Source organism: Podarcis muralis, chromosome 9, assembly GCF_964188315.1.
Source record: "Podarcis muralis chromosome 9, rPodMur119.hap1.1, whole genome shotgun sequence".
Lineage (NCBI taxonomy): Eukaryota > Metazoa > Chordata > Lepidosauria > Squamata > Lacertidae > Podarcis > Podarcis muralis.
This window is the reverse complement of record NC_135663.1, coordinates 8,243,079-8,262,041: the sequence shown is the minus strand read 5'-3', so window position 1 is coordinate 8,262,041 and position 18,963 is coordinate 8,243,079.

Below are 18,963 nucleotides of genomic sequence, written 5' to 3'. Positions count from 1 at the left end.
AATGTTCTGACTCAGTCTAAGGCACTTTCCTAGGTTCCTATTTAATCCAGCCCTTTATGCAGAACTATAAGCACTAGGTCTGCAGAGCAGGTGGGCGTGGCTGAGCCAAAATGACCTCATGGGCCTGATGGGCTCAACTGGGCTTGTGGGTTATTAGTTCCCAACCACTGAACTAATTCTTGAAGCACGAAAATCACATTTCCTGCACCTTAACTGAATCTCTTACTAACTTAAGTTCTTTCTTTCTTTCTTGAAAATGACCCCCATGCAAATGAACATTTAAATTCCTTTCTTATGAATCATTCTTTAAGGCCTTAAATTGATGCAGTCAGCTTTTCCTCACGCATTGTCAAGTGATGTCCTTAATAAAAAGAAGACACAATGATAACACAAGGATCAGAAATTAACCCTAATGACTGAAGTCTCTTACCTCTGCCAAGTCATATAATCCACTAATACCTTTTGTAAAGCACTTACATTTCACTTTAGAACAGCTTCTGTACCCCAATTGCTGCAGAATCTTGGATTTAATGAATGCCAGCTCACCTCCAAAGTTTCGCATTTTAGAATTTTGGCTCTTTGATACACCTTACTTTTTAATATTGTCCTGATGATGAAAGGTGGGGTTGGCTTAAGACATTTTGCTGCCTGTGGTGAAGGAGAAGACCATGTCTTCCATTACAAAAAGCTGACTTGGTTGGATGTTCAATCTTGCTTTCACACAGGTGATGGAACAGTGTCTTCCAACACACTTGGGTGCAGCAGGCAAATGAAAGGATCTAGGACTTTCTGCATGGCACATATCTTTGTGTGGCAAGGTCCCAGACCCTCCTACTGAGTTTTTGACAATAGCTAAAAATGTTAAAAATGGCAAACCTAGACAGCATCTTAAAAATCAAAGATATCACCTTGCCAACAAAGGTCTGTATAGTAAACACTATGGTTTTCCCAGTAGTGATGTGTGGAAGTGAAATCTGGACCATAAAGAAGGCTGATTGCCGAAGAATTGATGCTTTTGAATTATGGTGCTGGAGGAGACTCTTGAGAGTTCCATGGACTGCAAGAAGATCAAACCTCTCCATTCTGAAGGAAATCAGCCCTGAGTGCTCACTGGAAGGACAGATCCTGAAGCTGAGGCTCCAAGACTTTGGCCACCTCATGAGAAGAGAAGACTCCCTGGAAAAGACCCTGATGTTGGGAAAGATGGAGGGCACAAGGAGAAGGGGACGGCAGAGGACGAGATGGTTGGACAGTGTTCTCGAAGCTACCAGCATGAGTTTGACCAAAATGCGGGAGGCGGCGGAAGACAGAAGTGCCTGCCGTGCTCTGGTCCATGGGGTCACAAAGAGTCGGACATGACTAAACAACAACAACAAAAATGTTCTGCTGCATTCAGGCTTTGGGAGAAAGAAAGCTCTCGGAGCCAGACTTTGTCAGTCTATCAGTATCCCTTACTGTGCAATGAAATATTCTGAGAGTCATGTTGTGTGGTTTTCAGTGTTTTAAAGGTATTTTATGTGGTGCTGGCCTTATTAATGCAGACCCACATTTTCTGGTGCCTCGTCCTGGGATCAGTAAACTGGAGGGCAGGTTTATAAAGAGGAGGAAGGAAATATATAAAGTGATCACTATGATTTCTCTTTAAAATAATGTCACCATGTGCTGATGTCATACTTGCAGTTGGGATGGCTTTATTTCTCTCTGAATTTGTTCCCCTCTGCAGTTCCCCATGCAGCAGCTGTGCTCCTACCCCTGGTGACTTCATTAGAAATGAAAGTCCTTCAGTAAGGAATGAAGAAGAACATCATGGGGTCTCCAAGGAGATTGTATCTACGTTTCCAGAATCCAAACAAGCTGCCTCCAACCAGCGCTGAAGAAAGAACGCACTAAATTGCCATGTAGCAGGCTGGGGGTGGGGGAGTAAACAAATGCAGCCACCACATCTTCGCAGAAAAGAGAGAAGGACAGCTCGTGCTTACGCTCAGAAGCTGTTTTTTATGCTCAAAAAAAGACATTTGCGTTAAAAGAGGAGCAAAATGACATCAGCCGTATTTCTGTTTTTGTGCGTGAGTACACTCCCTGGCCATTGGCTGAATTTCTGTGATGTCATTGAAAGTTTTGCAAACACTTCATGTGGTAGCAGTGCTGCCCCTTCTGCAGCCTCAGATGAATTGCCACGAAGGGGTACAGGTGCACTGACCAGGGGTCTCCTGGCTTGGTGCCAGATTATTATTATTATTATTATTATTATTATTAATACCCCGCCCAATCTGGCTGAGTTTCCCCAGCCACTCTGGGCGGCTCCCAATTGAGTGTTAAAAACAACACAGCATTAAATATTAAAAACTTCCCTAAACAGGGCTGCCTTCAGATGTCTTGTAAAGATAGGATAGCTGCTTATTTCCTTCACTTCTGAAGGGAGGGTGTTCCACAGGGCGGGCGCCACTACCAAGAAGGCCCTCTGTCGGGTTCCCTGTAACCTCACTTCTCACAATGAGGGAACTGACAGAAGGCCCTCTGCACTGGATCTCAGTGTCCGGGCTGAACGATGTTATATGGTCCCGGTGGCAACTCCCAGTCACCAGTCTAGCTGCTGCATTCTGGATTAATAGCAGTTTCCGGGTCACCTTCAAAGGTAGCCCTACGTAGAGCACATTGCAGTAGTCCAAGCGGGAGATAACTAGAGCATGGACCACTCTGGCGAGACAGTCTGTGGGCAGGTAGGGTCTCAGCCTGCGTAACAGATGAAGCTGGTAAATAGCTGCCCTGGACACAGAATTGACCTGCACCTCCATGAACAGCTGTGAGTCCAGAATGACTCCCAGGCTGTGCACCTGGTCCTTCAGGGGCACAGTTACCCAATTCAGGACCAGGGAGTCCTCCATACCCGCCCGTCTCCTGTCCCACCAAAACAGTACTTCTGTCTTGTCAGGATTCAACTTCAATTTGAAAGAGCAGGAAGAAAAGAGAAATAGTGAGGAGAGCACATGAAATTGCAGGAAGCAGAGGGAGAGAAGGGGCATGGATAGGTGGAGGATCCACCTTGCACACAGGAGGCCCCAGGTTTAATCCTCAGGTAGGACTGAGAATTCCCCCTATCTGAAACTCTGGAGAGCCACTGCCAGTCAGAGTAGGCAATATTGAACCTTCGCTACCTCCCTCTCCATGGAGGCGCAGATTACAGCTATAACAAAGGCTGCATTTTTTCATCTCCGCCAAGCTAAGTAGTTGGCTCCTTACCTCCCTCGCCCTGACCTAGCCACTGTGATCCACACGATGGTCACCTCCAGACTGGATTATTGTAACTCACTCTACGTGGGGCTGCCCTTGAGACTGACCCAGAAACTCCAGCGGGTGCAGAATGCCACAGCGAGACTCCTTACGGGGTCTTCGCTGCGAGATCACATTCACATGGTGCTATAATACCAGCTGCACTGGCTCCCAGTGGAGTACAGGATCAGGTTTAAGGTTCTGGTTTTAAGCTTTAAAGCCCTATACGGCTTAGGACCCTCGTACCTATGGGACCACCTCTCCTGGTATGTCCCACAGAGGAACTTACGGTCTTCAAATAAAAACCTCCTGAAGGTCCCAGGCCACACAGAGGTCAGGCTGGCCTCAACTAGAGCCAGGGCTTTTTCGACTGCGGCTCCAATCTGCTGGAACGCTCTGTCACAAGAGACTAGGGCCCTGCAGGACCTGACATCTTTCCACAGAGCCTGCAAGACAGAGCTGTTCCACCAGGCCTTTGGTCAGGGTGCAGCCTGACTCCCTCCTTTGGCAACCTTCACAGAACTTTAGCTTAATGGTTGCCATCAATTTGATTTTAATTAATTTTTATAATGAAATGTTTTTAGAATGTTGCACTATTTTATTGTTGTTAGCCGCCCTGAGCCCGGCTTCGGCTGGGGAGGGCGGGATATAAACAAATTATTATTATTATTATTACTATTATTATCTGTCTCAGTATAAGGCAGCTTCCTATGTCCATATGTGTTGTGGAAGTTAAAGCAGGCAATGCAATTGGAGGAGGACAGAGGCAAAAAATGAGGGAGGGAGGTTTACATAGCTGTTAGCAGCCTAGTCATGTCATTAAAAGGAAATGTTTTTGCTGCCTGCCTGCCTCCGGATCAGTAAGTTCCAGCCCAGGAAGTTCCAACGAGGCAGAGCTAACAGACTAAGTCTGCATTCCTCAGGTTGGTATGTATTTTTCCCCTCCTTTTTTCATCATCTTTACATTAATCCTGCCGAAGCCACGGCTAAAGCAATTGAACATGAACAAATAGAAAAGCTAATGATGTAAAGTGCATTGTGCTCCGTTGCAACGCACAAAGGCAATTTCCTGGCAGGGATCAAATAAAGTGGGATTTGATGAAGAGGAGGAAGGCATCGGTAGAGGAAAACCGTGGGCCAAATTCACCGATGAGTCACACGGGACTGCCAGTTTCATGATAAGTGGGTTCTTAGTAAGAGATAATGGTAAACTGTCTCACCGGTACCTTGTGGAGGGCCTGGGATCCTACAAAGGCTTTGAATTCACAGTGACTTGCCAAAAAAGGGGATTTGATTTATTCTTAAATTGTCATCAGGATCCCTGCCCAAGAGGATTATCATGAGGGTGCAGAAGGTTTTGTGGGTGCAGAAGGTGGGGTGGGCAGGCTGGAAGTGGAGCAGTGATGCAAAGACAGATCCCTCAGTGTGTTCCCAGAAGCTCCTAGGAGTCTTTGTGGCTAGGAGTGTCTTCTTTGAGCTCCGGCTGGTTCACCAGATGCAAACTCCTTTTGGACAGAGATATCTTAGCCACTGCACTCTATCCAGACTGGATTATTGCAATGCACTCTATGTGGAGCTGCCCTTGAAGACGACTCAGAAACTTCAGTTGGTCCAAAATGCAGCAACCAGATTGCTGTCTGGGATTCCATTTCAAACTCATATTCAGTGGTACCTCGGGTTACATATGCTTCAGGTTACATACGCTTCAGGTTACAGACTCTGCTAACCCAGAAATATTACCTCGGGTTAAGAATTTTGCTTCAGGATGAGAACAGAAATGCAGCAGCGGCAGCAGGAGGCCCCATTAGCTAAAGTGGTGCTTCAGGTTAAGAACAGTTTCAGGTTAAGAACAGACCTCCGGAACGAATTACCTTAACCTGAGGTACAACTGTAAAACCCTGCTTTAAAACAGCTGCACTGGTTGATAGTTAATTTCTGGGACCAATCAAAAGTACTTGTGTTAGGGTTTTAAAGCCCTAAACAATTCAGCCCCCAAATATCTGAAAGACCATCTCCTTCCCCACTGACCCTCTTGGGTGCTGGTATTGGCAAAGGGGGCCTCTTGGTAGTTCCTTCACCTTCAGAAGCTCGGGGAAGAAGAACATTCTCTGGGTTGCCCGTATATTGTGGAGCTCCCTCCTCACAGAAGTGCATTGGCAATCTCATTATACAACTTCTGGAGGATGTTGAAGACTCAACTCTTTGCCCTGACCTCTGACACTTGAGGTATATATTTTTAGGACTCACCTTAGGGACCTTAGGGTGAAGGTCAGGTAATGAAGAACAACAATAGTGGAGTTGTGGGTGCAGTTGTAGGTGGAGTGAGTGGGAACTTGGATGTGCCAAGGGAAGCAGAGAAAAGGCACACGAAGCAGGCTAAGAGAAGGAAACGGAGAAGATAAAAAAATGTTCATACCTCAAAGGAGGTGAAGACTGCAGATATGGGAAAAGGCTAGAGAAGGATCTGGGACTCTTAACCCCATTGGTGAGCCAGGAGAGGTAGGAGAAAAGGCAGCTCGATTCAGTGGGGGCAACTGTACTATAGAAAATAAAGAGAGGATTCTGTGACTAAAGGAGTACTCAATATCTCGGACCCAAGGACCCACCAGATGGTATCTGAAGTAAAGAGACACCCTGGGACACTCATAGGGACCTTGGGAATTTTTTTTACACAAGGATTTATTATATCTCCAGGATACACACCTCCTCATAAGACCATGTGGTGCTGCGGAAGCATGTTGCCATTGCCAAGGCAACTGGGCCACGTTCGCTGCCTAATTGCTTAGTGACCACATGTCTCTCACAACTTCGCTGCTCTTCATTCCATTGCCAAGGCAGCCAAGAGAGGGCTTCCTTATTTGCCAACTCCAACTCCCTGTGAAGGAGCACACTTTGACAAGGAGTCCAAGACTAATACAGTAGGAGAGAAACCAGCAGGGGCAATCAAAGACAAATGGAGGTAGAAGAATGCAACAGACAATATGGCGTCAAGGAAGTTCTGACTTGCCACTCCGGTGACGTGACTCTGTTAGGAAGGCTGCTTGATAAATTTGATCATTGCATTTTCTAGCATGAACTGACCCAATATGCACCACTTAGATGACTGTGAGGATCAGAACTGAGGTTGTAGTTCAGGGCTCAAAATGACATATCAAAAATGCATTTAAAATGTGTATTTTGAGAGGTATTCAACTAGGCTTTACTCATAGGAGTCCCACTGAAATCAATAAACATGACTCAGTTCATTAATTTCAAACAGTCTACTCTGAGTAAAATATAGTTGAACACATTTGTATGAGTGGGACTCACTGAACCAATCCCATCAGTGGAAGCCGTATGCTAAGACTTCTGCTTCTGCAGTAGGGCTCCCCCCCCTCCTTCCATGCAGCCCCAAAAATGATTTTGGGGGATCAGGAGAACTGCCAGAACAGCAAACAGAGGGAGGAGAGGGTGGATGATTCCATCTGGCAAACAAATAACAATGGTTGTGCAGATGGAACAATTAGAAGAGCACAGTGTGGAATTCCACCCAATATGTTTAGAAATATGTAATTTTGAGAGAAAACTATTTTGAAAAATGTATGTGTAAATAGATGCATGTGGATCTGAGTGTATATTTTTTGAAAAGCATCAAGAACAGAGAGTTTAATACAGAAACTAGATGGAACAGGCTCATGAATGAACATGTGCAAAAATAATGTGGAACAGAAAAACGTAGGTGGATGCTACCATCCCAAATGGGATGTACAAATGGACGTCTCATTGATAGTATTAATGGATCAGGGTCATGTAACAATGTTCAGCAAGTTTTCTTAAGTGTTGTTCTTTTTTAAAATGGTGATTTGCTAATTTATTGAACCTGCACAGTAGTTATGATTTTCTATCATTCTGCCAGTGTTGTCCTTCATTGTATGTAAATCGCTTTGGGATTCATTTGAACAGGAAGGGGCACAGAAATTTAATCAATAATATTAACTGGGCATTGTATCCTGTGCCCAAAATAAATGTAGACACAGCTTAGTGCTAGCAAGGGAGGGGGGAAAAGGAGACACCAAAATGTGGGGGTGGAAGAGGGAATAGCTCACACTCTGTATCAACTCAAGGCATCCACTACTTTTATACTGCTTTGTATTCCACCCCACCCATTCTTTAATTCACTATCCTGTGATTCACGAAACTGTACTCAACGGTGACTTTGCCTCAGACGACCACATCATAATTTCCCAGGATGGTTTCTCCCACACACACCCTCCTCTGCAATCTGGGCTTACACTTCTGAGTTTCCCTCTTCAAAGTCTGCTGCAAGGCCCATCAGACTTATCTTGTGAAATCACAGCTCAAGGTATCATGCCTGGGGGCGACAGAGCACAGCAACACTGTGAAGAGTGATACTAACAAGCAACACACCTTAATCTCGTCTTTCGTGCTGGTGCCATGACATGTGCTGATTAAAGCTTGACTTGGGTTAGAGATCCTTGGGCAAGTAAATAAAAAATAAGCCCACAAGTTTCAGAGGAATATATACATAAATAATGGCTAACCTTTCACACTGGCAAAAGAAACAGAGAAAGAGAAAGGTTTCTATTTGGTTTCATCACTATTAGGCTATCTGTGTAGGGTGATTTTGTTTAGTCTTTACAAAATTTGGCCGGGGAAAATTGACTTTATGGGGGGGGGTATTATGGCTTCAACACTTCTGAATCTTAATTTAATGTTATGGTGGCCATTTGGAAATGCTATGGTTTTTTATGGAATCTGCTTCTGGTGTGCTTTGATTCTATGGACAAGTATAATGTAATAATAATAATAATTAATAATAATAATTTTATTTATACCCCACCCATCTGGCTGGGTTTCCCCAGCCACTCGTGGCAGCTCCCAACAGAACACTAAAAGCAGAATAAAACTTCAAACATTTAAAACTTCCCTAAACACGGCTGCCTTCAGATGTCTTCTAAAAGTCAGATAAGTTGTTTATTTCCTTGACATCTGATGGGAAGGCATTCCACAGGGTGAGAGCAACTACTGAAAAGGCCCTCTGCCTTGGTTTCTCACTTCTCTCAGTGAGGGAACAACCAGAAGGCCCTCAGCGCTGGACCCTAGTGTCCGGTCTGAACGATGGGGGTGGAGATGCTCCTTCAGGTATACTGTGATTTCATGATACTGGTCATCTTACAATGTGTTCATATCAGACCATCAACATTCACCCACATTTGTGCCATATTTCAACCCTTTCACATAAGATAATTGTCTTGTGATAGTTTCAGCATTTGTTTCATGAACTGCCAGGACACTGACAAAGAAGATCTTGGCAAAGGGTGTAGCCACAACTGGTATACACTATGACAAGCTGAAGAAGGAGAAAGGGAGGCTGGGGACTTAGGAGGTGTTCAATGGACATCAGAGGACATCAAAGGGGCAGCCAATAGTTCACAGGAGCAAGGGGAAAGGGACACATCATCAAAACCAGAGGTGCCTCCTTCTCCATGAACAGGATGGGCTCAGACGCATTGGGAACAGTGAGAAGTACACTTTAGGAGACTGAGGCAGGTGAGAGAACATAGCCCAACTTATTAGTTGATCAGGTGAAGATCATGGGACTTGTTAGGTCTGGGAGGAGGTTTGTGGTCACTCAGCTTGATTAAGCTCAGGGCAGGTGACTATCGCATGCTTCATTAAGTGGAGAGACACAGTTAATCATCTGGCACAGACTCAGGTGCTTCAAATTCCACCGTTGATGGAACTGTTTTGGGGACTCCACTAGACTGTGATTTTGGGACTGACCCAAGGATTCCAACCCTGGCTATTCTTCAGAGATGAGAAACTGGCCTCACAGTTTGACTTTGAGCCTTTCTCATTGCATTGGGTCAGAACTTGTATTTGATCATTGGACTGTCTGACTCCTCTCCAGCCTTGTCCTTGGGACTTTGGTCAACAGAACTTTCTGTTTAGACTATGCTGCTCACTGCATGTACTATTGGGACTTACCACATAGTACACTGGGGTTCAGGATATTAAGGTGTGCAGTGTGACCACTGGTGAAAGACACAGAGCAGCGAGAATGACTTATTTACCTGGCTTTTAAAAACAAAGAAAATATGGTGCACTATTGCTGTGAGCAAAACCTGCAGATGCAAGCACTGCTGGGGCCTGGGTGGAGCAATCCATACTCTCATGGAGTTTTGCAGCTTTTTTGCAGGAGGTGCAGAGAGCCAGTGTGGTGTAGTGGTTAAGAGGAGTAGACTCGTAATCTGGTGAACCGGGTTTGCTTCCCTGTTCCTCCACATGCAGCTGCTGGATGACCTTGGGCCACTCACACTTCTCTGAAGTCTCTCAGCCCCACTCACCTCACAGAGTGTTTGTTGTGGGGGAAGAAGGGAAAGGAGAATGTTAGCTGCTTTGAGACTCCTTCGGATAGTGATAAAGCAGGATATCAAATCCAAACTCTTTTTTTCTTCTTCTATAGTGTGAAGAAAGCACCATAAAAAATAGAAAAGATATACCAAGCAAGGTTCCTGAGCAATGTGATTTACTATTCTAAAGATATTAAGCGCTCTCTCTCTCTCTCTCTCTCTCTGTGTGTGTGTGTGAGAGAGAGAGAGAGAGAGAGAGAGAGAGAGATGACACAGACACACATTTGTGAACATAATAATGTAAGAGGAGCCTCTTGATCAGGACAATGGTCCATTTAGAACCTCCATTGAAGCATTGGAATAGGATCCTGAACAGCTACTGTTCCTTAATTATCCTAAGGATTGCAACCCTAACTGACTTGACTGTCCACCAGCTTGCACATCCAGTTGCTACGGAAGAGCACCAGAAGAGCCTAGTTGCTGGATCAGGCCAAAGACCCGTCTAGTCCAGCATCCTGTTCTCACAGTGACTAAACAGATGCCCACAAGCAGGACCAGAGGGCAAGAACATTCTTCCCTCCTGTGGTTCCCATCAAGCGGTATTCAGAGGCATATTGTCTCAAACTGGCCTGTGAGTGCTCCAGTTGGAGAATAGCCTTTACCAAAGGTGTCATGGGCATTGAAGACACTTGAACTCAGGACACAAGGGAGACATGTGCTAAGAGGAAGGCACGCTTGCCAAATCCAGACCGTGATCAACTCCAGAGACCAATGTCCCCACTGTGGAAGACCAATGTCCCAGAGACCAATGTCCCCACTGTGGAAGGACGTGTGAATCCAGAATTGGCCTTCATAGTCACTTACAGACTCATTGTTAAAACTGTGTTTATGGAAAACAAACTTACTCGGCTACGAGTGATCGCCAAAGAAGAAGAAGAAGAAGTCTCCTACCTTGTTTGCTTTGCCTAATTCTCATGTCCTGCTAAGTTACCCTCCTGCCTTTAGCTCTTTGGAAGCAGCAGGGTGGAAATGGAAGAGAATAAATAAAGTAAAATAAAGACAAATCCAGGGAAACTCAAACTCCTATTGCTTGTAGATGTTCTTCCTTACTCCCCAAGCAAGTAAATGAATGACTGCAAGCAGTCCCTGCCTATGCCACAGAATAGTATAGTTACTTTAGGGAAAATCATGGTAATAAGGGAAAAAATATTACCAATATTATTCATTTCTCAGGTGGAAGAGAAAATAAACCAATTGCACAGATGATTCCAAAAGAGTATTACATTAAGTGTAGTGGAAGAAAATCAAGCTGAGGCAGCTTTTTTTTCATTATGAATTGTCAATTTTTTCCACTTCCACCAAAATTAAATTGCTTATCTTGCCTAGAGACAGGTTGCCATCCTAGCACAGGTCTGATTAGGGGACTTGAGGCAACATTGTTAGAATGCAATAAGCAAGGTTTCAGTTAAAGAAGAATAGGAAATCTCATGGGTTGCATTTTTTAAAAAAACATGACTCCTACCTACTAAGCAAAAGTAATTGACATTCAGAGGTTCTCATCAGTCATTATTTTCTTTTCTGTGGCGAAAGCAGCAAGGAAGTCCTTATGACATTCCACAGGTGAGCTGTATTGTTATTTATTCAATGGGGAAAACACTATTAAATGCAGTGAAAGTCGATGAGTAATGGGAAGTTTAAAATCCCCCAGAGGAAAAGTCAAGAAGCTGAGCAATTCCTACAGCTGGAGATCAGCACATTAAGCCATAACTCTGCACTGCAACACAAACTAATAATGTCACATTCAGGTCTGATGCTGGAACCCACAGGGCAAGGCAGGTCAGACGTTTCAGCACCACGGATAGCTCTAAGTACCCAACTTGCTCCAACAAGGATTGAGAGTAGATCATTGAGACCTTAGCAGTCTTAGACTGAAGCCACATTCACACCTTGCATTTAAAGCACTATGTTAACACTCTGAACAGTCGTGATGCCCCCCCAAAGAATTCTTGGTGCCGTGGTTTGTTGATGATGCTGAGATTTGTTAGGAAGTTCCTATTCCTTTCACAGAGTGGCAGTTCCAACAGTGGTTTAACAACCATTCCCTTTTCACAGTGAGCTCTGGGAATTACAGCTCTTGGCAGGGAATAGGGGCCTCCCAACAAACCTCAGAGCCCTTACCAGAGTACAGCTCCCAGAATTCTTTGGTTGGGAGCCAAGACTATTTAAAGTGGTACCATAGTGATTTAAGTGTATAATGTGAATGTGACCAGAAGAAGAAGAAGAAGAGTTTGGATTTGATATCCCGCTTTATCACTACCCGAAGGAGTCTCAAAGCGGCTAACATTCTCCTTTCCCTTCCTCCCCCACAACAAACACTCTGTGAGGTGCGTGGGGCTGAGAGACTTCAGAGAAGGTGACTGGCCCAGGGTCACCCAGCAGCTGCATGTGGAGGAGTGGAGATGCGAACCCGGTTCCCCAGATTTCGAATCTACCGCTCCTAACCACTACACCACACTGGCTCTCAGAGTCAGACCATTGGTCCATCTTTCTCAGTATTGTCTAGGCTGACTGGAGATTTGAACTTGGGGTGCTCTTAATGAAAGGCAGGTGCTCTACCACTGAGCTGTAGCTTTTAAGACTCTGTCCATAGACCACCTCTCTCTAGAGCAGCCTTTCTCAACCTGTGGGTCCCCAGATGTTGTTGAACTACAACTCCCATCACCCCTAGCTAGCAAGGCCAGGTGATGGGAGTTGTAGTCCAACAACATCTGGGACCCACCAGTTGAGAATTGCTAATTTAGAGGAAAGGATCCTTAGTTAAAAACTCTAGAGGATAGTTTCAGTCCCACTATAGTGGGGAGGGTCAGAGGCAGGGAGGAAAGTAAGTGGGATGGTTTTGTTTTAAATTGGCTTGATTCCATTTAGCCTTCATATCCATCCACTGTCCACTGTCCTTATAACTGCATACAATACATTGTAACAAGCTTGAATTAATACATCCACAATTTGGAACCATGACAGTCCATTATAAATCACTGCCACGAGAAGAATAGAGTGATGACAAATGAAGCCAAACCCATTAATGAATGTGGCCTAATATTAGTTCTGACATACATTTCAAACAACATTCCCAGGTATTCTTGTTGTGTGCATTTGAGAATTGCAGGGGAAGATGTGCAGTCGGCATGACAATTCCCCATTCCTGACCCTTGTTTGATATCATGAAGATTTTTAGGGCTTGTTTTCATCTTCTACCCTTGCCCAGGCTAGAGCTGTTTGTGGAGCTGGAAGAGGCGGTAGCTTTATTTGGCTTGGAAGCAACCAGTAGGCAGTGCAACGAAGTCAAGAATGAGGTCTCTGTGGTGGAACTTGCTCTCTGGAACACAACCTCATCCGGGGTCAGTTACAAATGACTTGTTTTTTGAGCATCGTAGTTTGTTTGCTCCAAGTTGAGGGAGGTCAAGGGATGTAGGCTATTTAATGAACATTCCTTTTGATTTGCTTCTAGGAAGGTTATACGGTGTTGAGATTGTTATCCCACACTTTCCAATGCAGTTTCCTATTACTTTCATCAAAATACGGTAATAAATTGTGCAAGAGCACCAGATCCACTTTAGTTGTGCGACCTTAATTTGTGATTGAATCCCACCCAAAATAGAAACAGTCTGGAAGTACCCTGGGAATCTTCTGATTCTTTAATTGACGTTTTCAGTTCCAAATGGGAACCTATTCTAATAATACCTCCAGCTGGCTAAGTGGATGTCTTTTAATTATTGCTCTTTTAACTTGGTTATGTGTGTTGGGGTTGTTTTTTTTTTGGGGGGGGGGTATTGGAAGATATTCTAGCAGCTCAGCCTGTGTTTTATTCAATTTGTTTGTATGCATAATGGCTTTTCTTTCATCTCCTTCCTACCCACCCAATACCTGTAGGGTAACTGAGCAGTAGGGTTCCCATGTGTCCTACTTTCCAGAGGAGAGCGTGTACTTAGAAGGGTATTTACTCCAGGTCTGATCTCCCTCAATGCAAGAAGTGAGGTTACAGGGAACCAGACAGAGGGCCTTCTCGGTAGTGGCACCCACCCTGTGGAACACCCTCCCTTCAGATATGAAGGAAATAAATAGCTATCTTATCTTTAAAAGACATCTGAAGGCAGCCCTATTTAGGGAAGTTTTTAATATTTAATGCTGTATTGTTTTTAACACTTGATTGGGAGCTGCCCAGAGTGGCTGGGGAAACTCAGCCTGATGGACAGGGTATAAATAATAAATTATTATTATTATTAAAAATAAAGAACCTTAAGAAGGGAGATCAAAACAGCCTTAAAGTTTCCCATCAGATGTTCAATCTTGAAGAGCAAAACAATCCCACAGATCACCTGCCCACAATTTCCTACAATACTTATTAATTTATCACTCACTTTTTTTTGCCAAGGTAACTCATAGTGATTTACAACATGCACATACTTTGAAACTGGCATTTAAAAAAGCACAATCTAAAAGACAACCCCCCTATTTTTGAAAGGCAGGATTAAAACATTCCACCCACTTGAAGTCTCAGATTATGAAGAAAAGATGGGTTGGCCAAAGAGGAATTTTTTTGAGTGGCGCCTGAAGCTAAGTAATGATCGTGCCAGGCAAGTCGCCCCAGAGAGAGGCTCCACAGACAAGGGAGCCACCACTACACCAAAGGTCCATACTTGTTTTACCACCCTTTGGACCTCCCGAAGAGGCATGGCCCTATGGAGGGCCTCAGTTGATGATCCCCCCTCCCTTGAACAGATAGTCATCATCCCATGAGCTTTTGTTGGATGGAGAGTTCCCTTACATTTACATTTTCAAAAAAATAATAATCTGGTTGCTGCACTTGTAGAAGCAAGAACACTGTTAGTTACCGTATTTTTCGCCCTATAATGAAGGGGAAATGTGTGTGCGTCCTATGGGGCGAATGCAGGCTTTCGCTGAAGCCTGGAGAGCGAGAGGGGTCGGTGCGCACCGACCCCTCTAACTCTCCAGGCTTCAGGAAGCTATCCGCAAGCCGTGGGAGAGCTGCGCGACTTCGCGCAGCTCTCCCACGGCTAGCGGAGAGCTTGCCTGCACCCAGAAGCTTGGGGCGTGCTGAGCTCAGCACGCTCCAGGCTTCCAGCTTCGCGCAGCTCTCCACTAGCCGTGGGAGAGCTGCGCGAAGTCGCACAGTTCTCCCATGGCTTGCGGATAGCAGCCCATTCTGGGGGCTGGGGTCGGGGGAAGCTCGGGCTTCCCCCGCCCCAGCCCCGCACCTGGGGGGGAAATAATTTTTTTTTCTTTATTTCCCCCCCCCCCAAAAAAAACCTAGGTGCGCCCTATGGGCCGGTGCGCCCTATGGGTTGAAAATACGGTATATGGGCAAGGCAGGACCCCTGAAATGTTGTGGATCCTGATCTGGTTAGGGCATACATTTTCAAAAAAATCTACTGTCAATTTTGGAGATATATTTTGTTGTATTTTGCATTATTTGTTCTTTTTATATACAGTAAATTGTTTTCATTTGTTTTTCAAATGGAACATAAAATAGTGACTCCCCTTATCAAACACTTTCCCTTGTATTATCCATTCCTTGGTCAGTTCCCCCCCCCCCCTGAAAGTGCTATGGTCCAAATTCTTATTTGTGTTGTGACATTTGCAAATGTTCTAAAGATTTCCAGCTTGGGGCAACAGGTTGTCAAACTGCTACCAAAAGAAAAGTAACCAGTTATTTGTATCTCAAATTGGTGTTTGCATTTTTAAAGATTGTTAACTGTGATGGCCTGGGAATTCGATTCAGAGGGTGAACCGGAGGAATCCCAACCTGCACAGGAGTCCCCGCCTCCAGGGCCGGCTGAACTGGGGCAGGGCCTTGATTCTGAGGCGCCTGCACCTGTGCCGGATCCTCAGGAGCAGGCACCAGGTGAATCCATTCTGGCTCCAGAGGTGGTTGAGGACTCAGTGCCTACAGGTGAGTCTCCCCCTGGGCCCAGTAACCCTTTAGCCTCTCCTGAACTGCAGAGGCTCAGGGCAGAGAGGCGAAGGGAACTGGTTTCTCCCAGGAGGAGTGCTCGCCTTAAGGCCAGGAGAGGCAGGTCTCCTGGGGGCTGGGACCGCCCCTGGCCTCAGAGAAGATAAAGGCCAGTCAGCCCGGTCTCAGGTTGCAGGAGCAACGTCGTCGTTGAGTACCTGCTCCTGTCCGGACCCAGACCTAACCCTCCAGTGTTCCTGTCCCCGCTCGGCTTCCTGCTTCGGACCTTGCCCCACTCCTTGCGAACTGTTTCCAGGCTAGTGACCCAGGACCGGACTTCGACTACGTCAACGGTAACCTTCCCCCCGGGACCAGCACAGTTAACATTACTAACATTTGTGTGCAAATTGCATTTTGTTTCTTGATCAAGCTTCTTTCATCAACATCATTCTTCCAAAATGGTTGGAAGAATGGTTTGTTCTTAATCTATAAGTTACTTGGAAGAGTGGAAGTCTGAGTGGAAAAGCAGCCTAGAGATACAGATAACATCTATCAATGTGTATAGCACATTCCATACTCAGAACTGGGGGCGTCTCTTGATACAGACTTGCAGGCATCAGGGACCAGACTGTCTGTTCCTTCTCCCACTTCTGATTCTTTCTGCTTGCACGTCTCTCCCCCTTCCCTGGCTCCTTGTGTTTTGATACTCTGATTTATGCAAAGTGCTCACAGCAAGGAGTCATCTGATATTCAGACTTCACACGGATTAATATACAAATGAAGAGTGGAAGGGGGGGGGCACCAGATGCATAAACACCTTCAGGCATGTGCTCTGATGAAACTCACAGAAGAAAAGGCTGTGCACAAAATTAATAAACAAATTAATAACCAGTATACAATCTGTAATGTAGCTGTATCTATCCCTCGTATTCTGTATTCTTTGAGGAAAGGACGGAGGTCAGGGACAGAGTGCTTTCTTTGCATGTAGAAGGTCCCAGGTTTCATCCCTGACATCTCCTTGTAGACTTGGGAGCATCCCCCATCTGAAACCCTGAAGAGCCACTGTCAGACAGTGTAGACAATTAAACTAGATGTGCTAATGGTCTAATTTAGGATTAAGGCATCTTTCTATATTTCCTGTTCTACATACAGTGGTACCTCGTGTTGCATAACCTCCAGATTATGGAATCTTCGAGTTATGGCCGCGGCAAACCCGGAAGTGTATACACTTCCGGGTTTCACCACTCACGCATGCGCAGAAGCACTCTGCACACTGCGTGTGCGCACAGAAGCTCTCTATCATGCTGTGTATGTGTGTGCAGAAGCAGCGCCTCTAGTTGCAGATTTTTGGGGATGCGCACGGCCCCTTGAAATGAATTAAATCCATAACCAGAGGTACCACTTTGAATTCTGATTCTGTATTCTGCAGCATTAACTACCCCTCCAATCTGCAGATTGGATGAGCATTTCCTCAATTCCCTCATCCAAGTCATATATAATGACGTTGAACAACAATGGACCCAAGACAGAACCCTGTGGCCCCCCACAGACAGCCTTCCAGGTCATGTGGCTTCTGACACAACGGGACACCATGACAAAAGCCAAAGCACACAGAAATGCCATTTACCACTTACCACCACAGCGATACATATTTATCTATTTGCATCGGTGTGCTTTCAAACTGCTAGGCTGGCAGAAGCTGGGACAAAGCAATAGGAGCTCATCACTGTTGTGCGGATTCAAACTGCTGACCTTCTGATCGGCAAGCCCAAGCTCAGTGGTGAAGATGAACACATTATGTTCCTGTTTGGAAAGATGAAATGAAGTAACAAATCTGTGTGTACTTCTAAACCAAATAAAAGTGATTGGATAGAAATGTAATTTAATACTTCTAGTGTTATCTTCCATGACAACAGTACTATTAAATCAATCTCTCCAGCTGAAAAGAGATCTCAAGTCAATTTGGAGCTGTTTGTGTGATCTATGGGACAGAAAGTACCTTGCAGCTCCATCTAAAACACTGACGTCAAAAGAGTGATTTGCTGCTAATCACTCCATCTGATTATTTTTGTCATCATCTTGAGGATGCTTTGTGAATAAGAACATAAGAAGATATCTGCTGGAAAAGGCCAAAGGCCCATTTAGTCCAGCATCCTGCTCTCACAATGCCCATCAAGATGCCCACCAGCCAGACCTGAGCGAAACATTGGGACTTTCCCAACTTTTACCCCCTGGCAATTGATATTCAGAGGCATGTCACCTTTGATACAATAGATAGAGCATAGCCATGATGACATGTAAAGGTAAAGGTAAGGGGACCATTAGGTCCAGTCATGGCCGACTCTGAGGTTGCGGCGCTCATCTCGCTTTATTGGCTGAGGGAGCCGGCGTACAGCTTCCAGATCATGTGGCCAGCATGACTAAGCCACTTCTGGCGAACCAGAGCAGTGCACAGAAATGCCGTTTACCTTCCCGCCAGAGCGGTACCTATTTATCTACTTGCACTTTGACGTGCTTTCGAACTGCTAGGTTGGCAGGAGCAGGGACCGAGCAACGGGACCTCACCCTGTCATGGGGATTCGAACCGCTGACCTTCTGATCGGCAAGTCCTAGGCTCTGTGGTTTAACCCACAGTGCCACCCGTGTGCCCCATGATAACTTGTAGCCTTCAGTATTTACTCGCTATTTGAACGGGGTCACTTTTGTTTCCAGTGAATCCTTCTTTCATGGTGGGTGGAACATCATAGCAGATATTTGTAGTACTTATTTTTGTTTCTGATATGTGGGTTTGTGGTTGGTCCTTTCCCAATCAAAGCAGTCTGGCAAGTATATCACCTCACCACCAACCGTAGAAAGACCAATATATGCTTGTGAGCACAGCGACCCTTCCCCTCTGCAGGGAGGTGGGACCGATTCGGATGGTCCGCCCCCGCCACTTAATGGATCCAATTGGCTTCCAGAGAGTGGTAGGGGATGTTTTATCCCAAGTTGATGGCCTTTCAGCTGATTCCCTGGTGGCCCGCTGGAATGCGGAGTTAACCAGGGCTATTGACTGTCTGGCTCCGAAGCGCCCTCTCCGATTGCATGGAGCCCGGACAGCCCCGTGGTTTTCCCCGGAGCTGAGGGTGATGAAACAATCGTTGAGACGGCTAGAGCGCCGGTGGCGGAAAACTCATTCTGAATCAGACCGGACACGGGCTAGAGCTCAACGTCGAGCCTACCAAGTGGCAATGGCGACGGCGAAGAGGGCCTTCTTCACCGCCTCCATTGCATCTGCAGAAAACAGCAGCAGGAGACTTTTTCAGGTCGTTCGCAATCTATCGGAACCACCTGCACCACCGGGGCCTGGTAGGGACCCCAAGATCTCCT